The sequence below is a fragment of the Heliangelus exortis genome, chromosome 9, assembly GCF_036169615.1.
Source record: "Heliangelus exortis chromosome 9, bHelExo1.hap1, whole genome shotgun sequence".
In the NCBI taxonomy this organism is placed as follows: domain Eukaryota; kingdom Metazoa; phylum Chordata; class Aves; order Apodiformes; family Trochilidae; genus Heliangelus; species Heliangelus exortis.
The window spans coordinates 21431583-21437582 of NC_092430.1; the positions used below are offsets into that span (position 1 = coordinate 21431583).

Sequence of the window (6000 nt, forward strand, 5' to 3'; positions counted from 1 at the left end):
CCCCCTTCCCTTCCCGTCTCTTCCCTTCCCTGCCTGCCCGGCGCCGCGGAGAGGGAAGAGCCGGCGGGGCCCCGAGGCACCGCGACATGGACCGGGCGGGGAGAGAAGAGGAGGGAGGGGGAAGAGCGAGAAAAACTTTTCCCGAGAGCGTGGCCGCGTCCCGCTCGCCGAACAAAAGAACCGGGACCGGGAGAGGCACCGCGGGGCGGGGGACGCGGATCCCCGGGGCTGCCCGTGGGGCTGAGCTGAACCAACCCGAGGGGCTCCCCGCTTAGGATTCTCCTCCCTCCCTCTTCCCTTATCCCGCTTCAACGCCCTTACCTGGCGGAGGGGCTGGTTGGTGAAGGGCGGCGGGTCGGAGCCGAACCGGTGGTGCGGGGAAGGAGGTGAGTCCCGGCTAGCTGGAGGGAGTACCGGGAGGGCTCGGCGGGGATTCCGCCATGTCAGTGATGTCGGCACCACATGGGGCCCGCGGCCGGCCCACGCTACCGAGCACTCTGGAGTAGAGGCTCCCGCCGAAAAGACGGCCCTCCTGCACCCGCCCCGTCGAGCAGCCGCTCCGCCCCACCCCGCCCTGGGCCGCCCCCTCGTCTCTCCCCCCCCGCCCGGAGCCGGTTCCGGCTCCGGGCGGGGGGGGAGAGACGAGGGGGCGGCCCAAAAGGGAGATGGGAGGTTCCGGCCGCAGCGCTGTCAGGGCGGGTCCGTCGTGTCTTGTTGTCAGGTGTCACCCCCTGGAATTGAAAGCCCTCACCGAGCCTGCCCCTTTCGCTGTCGTTGGGTCCCCTGTGGATAGAAAAATGCCGTTTCTGAGAGGAAAAGTGCTTCGTTCCGGGAGTTTAAGGCTGGGATCTGCGGATGGTGCCTATGCCGTCCTGTATGTCCTCCCCTAAGCATCTGCCAAGTGAGAAGAAGCCTTGGTCCCATCAGCGTGGTCATTCCGACATTTCCATCAGTTGGGATTGAGGAGAAGTTTCAGGCAAGTTTGGTTTTGTTTTGGTTTTTATTTCTTTTTTTTTTCAGAGCTTAAGAAACGCTTCGACTTCCTGAAACCTCCCCCAAAAACGAGAAGTTTATCCCTTGGCTCTGGAAGAGAGCCCCGAGGAGCCACGATGGTCATTGACCTCTCAGCACTTCATCCAAGCAACGTGGAAACCACGACCAGAGCCTTCGTGTGGGGGCAGGAAAAGCTTGAAACAGAATTTGCCCTCCCACAAATCACAGCCATATCACAAAGGGGTCTTTTGATTTGGCCTTGGACCATGGGTTAGCTACTCAGCAAAAGCTCCTCACCCATACCTCTTGCACTCCACCTTCTCTCCATCTCTGTGGTCTTCAATGTTTTGTTTTTCCTTACAGCTCTTTTTTTTCAGCAGTTGATCTACTTTATCCATCACAGCAAGGTTTTTCTTTCAGAAACAAGAAGCCTCCCTGGAGTCTTAGGCAGCCCAGGTGTATTTTCATCAGCTTCCATTAAAATATCAACAAACATTTTTTTTTTCCCCATAGGACTCCTCCATATTCTACTTCTTGCTGCAACTGACACTACAGGAAAATTGGTTTGGCATAAAAGTTTGGTAAAACCAAAACATTGTGTCCAACTAGTCTGTTGCTTTTTTTTGTTTTGGATTTTTTGCGTCTTGTTTTTGTTTTTTTTTTTTTAAAGTGATCAAAACACAGAAAAATGAAAATAAAGTTCTCTGAAACAGATAATTCCTACAGAAGTAACTGGTTAGCATTTTTCCATGGGAAAGATTTTTCACTGTAAACTGGTCAGCCAGCACTAAGTATTGTTCACCATTAGTTGCAAAAACTTTTGTAATGAGTGAAATTTAAAAGTAGAGAAATGTTTTGTTTTATTAGTGACCCAAAACATGCAGGCTTTTTGATGATCCTGGATTGAGTTACAGTCAGATGAGATTAATTATTCACTAGGGTGGTTAAGCCTTTACTTGCTCCCATAGACTGTTCTGTGAAGGAAGAGATACATAAAAGGGGCAGAGGGAGCAAAGAGTCAGCTTAGACAGGAAAAAAATCACTGACCTGAACTGTAAAATGACAGAAAAGATTAAATTGCAAAGTAAATCAAACCTGAAGAAAGCAAAATGAAAAGAAACAAAGGAGAAGAAGTGAATTTGGATTGAGTTGTAGCTTTTCTACCCAGGGGGCCAGAGGAAGGGTAGGTCCTCATCTGGAGGGTCAAAGCAGAGGCTCTTCCAGTCTCAGCAGAAACTTTAGAAGTGGTCAAGCTCACCAAAAAAAAAAAAAAAAAAAAATTAAAAAAAAAATTAAAACAGCAAATGTGTACCTTCTCCTTTGTGAACTTTCTACCCTGAAGCTCTGCCCTGATGAACTGGGCCAACAGCAACTGCAAAATGGTTTGATGGAAAGTGGACACAGGTTGTAAATCGAGGAAGAGGGCACGGGAGACTGGAGCAAGGGGATTGCTTTTCCTCAGAAAGTTCCTACATACATAACAGATAAAACTATTCCTTGAATAGTTTACTCCCTGAGATAGCTCATCTAGGAAAAGCACTTATCAGATCAGGAGGAAATGTCTTTTGCCCCTGAAAAAGGAAAAGGATTAGGTTTAAGTGGTGACACAGCAGGGACAGAAAAATTACTCGGGAGAAAATGACTGACCTAAACTGCCATCCAAATAAATACAGACCAAAGCTGTGAACTTAACTTCTCGGGTTTGATGAGTCTGTGTTTTTCTGAGCCTGTGCTTTCAATAACATGCATATTTTTCTTTTATCACAGTGAGATCTTTCTGTTTATCCAGGAAGCAAGTGGCGTCAGCAGTGCAATAGTGCATCTCTTCTGTCTCCCTTCCCATGGCAGAGGAGCAGGAGGAAGGAACCATGCTCTCTCCTTCTTTGGCATTTCTTTTGGAACCACATCCTTAGGACAGTCATTCCCCAAACTGCAGAGATCCACCAGTACCTGATGGAATCCCCTCACTTGTTTCAAGCCATCATGCGGTAACAGTCCAGGCACTTTTGCCTGAGTCTGGATCCAAACCAATTCTAAATCTTGTGTTCTGCCATCATCCCTGTCACCTATCCTCTCCTATTTGGTGACATATCCCAGAGAGGGGCCTGTGGAAACTGTCCATACAATCAAGCTGTAACCTTGGAGATCAGACATCACTGAAAAGATTGCACAGTCTTTATTCTCACAGGATTATTTGCCCTCACATTTCTGATGGGATTCAATTTAAACTTCTGCTATTTCCAGAAGCTGCATGTTCTGTTTTCTGGAAGACATTGGTGCTGTTTGATAGCACACAGAGAATGCCTTGATTTATTTACTGATTTATTTTTTTTTACTTGGTGCTTACGGCCCTCAGTCATGTTTAATACCACATAGCTCTGGCATATAGGATGGATGACTCTGCACTGGACTGGACAGTCTGCAGCTCCAGGATTTTTCTCTCTGTGTGCATTATTACATCTCAGAGCAGCTGTGGAGTGGGCTGGCTGAGGACTTGGTGTCTAACAGGTTGCATTTATGGTAGCAAGAGCTCCAGGTTTAGGTTCTTACTCCCAAGGTCAGCAGCAATTCAGATGGAGAGACAGAGAGAGAGAGAGAGAGAGATGCACTCAGCAAAAACCAGCTTAGGTGACCCCTCAGCATTCTGAGGATGGATGCTGTGTCATCCCTCACTTGGACCTTGTTCTGGAGGGAAAGGGCTCCTTGAAAAACATCCAGACCAAATGATGGAGCACCTCTCCTCCCTCCTTCCCACCCTCTTGTGATCACTGAACTTACTCCTTCCACAGAATAAAGAAAGGACCATATAATCCATTTTTCTTGCTAATAAATCCTTTCTGAGGCCCTTGTCTTTTTATGTATCACAAAAGATTAAAGCAATTTGAACAACTGGGTGCTCAAAATCATACAGTCTGCTTACTGTAGTCTTCTCTCACCCTTTTATCTGAAAAACATGAAAGCTAAAGGCAGATTAGATTGCACAGATTAAAAAATATCCTTACAATGTTTTATTTTTTACATAGTACCCCTGTAGGCTGTCACAAGCAAGAAGGTTTGAGCAGTAGTAAGCATAGTGCATAGTTCATAATGGGCACTTTTACTATGGGGAATCCAAAATTCTGCAGGACTCTCTTTAAATAACTAGGGCATGTAAACATTAACATGAGCAAAGATTTCTATCTGTACCTCTCTATTTAGAGGAAATGAATGCCAGTTATTCACTGAGCATATATTCATGTTTTTGCATTCATGAACTGACCGAGTTTGTTGAGGAGTTTATATTCATGGTATTAATTAGCAGAGTTTTGCCTTTTTAGCACACAGGGCAGTATCCCTCATGCTCAGTAACACGTGCAGAAATTAAGCCCCCCAAATCTTATCCTTGGAATAAAGATCAAAGGACTAATGGCTGTAAGATTCTCAAATAAAATTATCTGCCTTTGGTTATTGGGCAGAGTGGTGACTTTGCATTGCACATCAATCTGAGGTAAAAATCCATTACTTACTGGCCATCCCTTTATTTCATTTATTAGGGATTTCCTTAATTGGAATCTCTCAACAATAAATATTCCCACTCAGACTCTACTGGAAGTGAGAACAGATGGAGGGACTTCATCAAGAGGTAGAAGCCCTCTAAATGCTCGTGCCATTATTTTAAAGAGGTGGTTTCTGACACACCAGAAGAAGCTGTTTGCCAGGGATATTACTCTGAGTATTTTCTTAAGCTTTACCAAGGCATCATGGAAAGAAAATGTTCCTGTTGCCTTTCCCTCTATGAGAGGCACCATTGTCTCTGTAATCTGCTTGCAAGCTAGGACTGACACAGGGCATTTTTTACATTTTTCTTGTCTACGTTGGTTTTATAACTTTAATAAAGTTCTTGTCTGCCAAGAGCTTCCAAAGAGCATTGGATCTTAACCATCTCAAGTTGCTTGCCACGAAAATTACTCACCAGTTGTGTATATTCAAAACAACTTCTGACCACCAGAAGGAAATATTCCCATTTATTGTCTCATAATCATGCACCTCTGCAGCTTCAGTTTCACTTTTGCCCACGAGAAAGAGTTTCTTTTTGATATTTTCCCAATATTTTGCCTAAATCTCCTAAACACTGTGCTGCTTTTTGGTTCATTAGGTTTCTTTTGGTTTTGTTTTGTTGAAAGCTCTTGTTTCAGTCCAGGCTCTAAAGAAAACAAAGCAGTATTGCTTGCATTGTTAAAGCCAAAAGTAGGGCCATAGGAAAAAAAAAATATTCTTGGAAGATTTTGGAGATTGGTATTCATGGAACAGCTGGAGATGAAACGTCCAACACTAATCCTGTCCAGTTGCTCCTGGTCATGTTGCACATTCAGGAAATTCATAATTAGGTGGTTATATCCCCAGTGTTTCCCCTGCAGCACTCTTTACAACGAGCAATTTATCTTCCTTCTCATCATTAAAAAAAAAAAAAAAAAAAAAAAAAGATACACCAAACCCAACAAGGAACACAACTACAAAGGACAAAATGGGGGGAGAAAACACAAGCAAAACAACTTGAAATATGCTTAATAGTTTCTTACTGGAAAAAAAATATCCCATGTTGTCTTTTCTGCACATGCAAGCAAACTTCTGATCCATTGCCCTTTTTTTATTGCAGTACTTTTAGTCTATGCTGTATCTCCTTCCTCTTCACAGTATTTTTTTTTTCATTTACTTCTTTTCTTTTTCCTTGCCAGTCATGCATCCACTTTCCTGTAACGGGCAGCCACACCTGACAATTTAGAAATAAATGCTTTAGGAAGTAACTATTCAGTTTTCTTGCCAAATGGAAGCACTATGCATAGGGGGTTTATTCCAACTTGCCTCCAAGGTGTCTAGTGAATTCCTAAGTAGTTTCTCTTTATTTTTATTTCTCTTATAGTATCATGAAAGCCTTTCCCTGCACAATGGGAATCTCCAAACTGCCTGCTACAGTGTTTTGTCAAAAAATTCTTATTAATTTTAAATCAGTCTGAGTACAACTTGAAG

The 6000-nt window shown here is 44.2% G+C and overlaps 1 protein-coding gene and 1 long non-coding RNA gene across 2 annotated transcripts in view; one reads left to right on the forward strand and one right to left on the reverse strand.

Moving 5' to 3' along the window:
- FNDC3B (fibronectin type III domain containing 3B) overlaps window positions 1-524 on the reverse strand; it is a 184435-nt gene extending 183911 nt beyond the window's left edge. The window contains exon 1 of the mRNA XM_071752654.1: window positions 322-524. The gene's annotated coding sequence lies outside the window, so the exon portion shown is untranslated. The remainder of the gene's footprint in view (window positions 1-321) is intronic.
- Window positions 525-638: 114 nt separating this feature from the next.
- On the forward strand, window positions 639-5727 carry LOC139800002 (uncharacterized). The gene is made up of 3 exons (XR_011727541.1): window positions 639-980; window positions 2765-4230; window positions 4269-5727. It is a non-coding gene; the product is annotated as an uncharacterized lncRNA (long non-coding RNA).
- The last annotated feature ends 273 nt before the right edge of the window (window positions 5728-6000 follow it).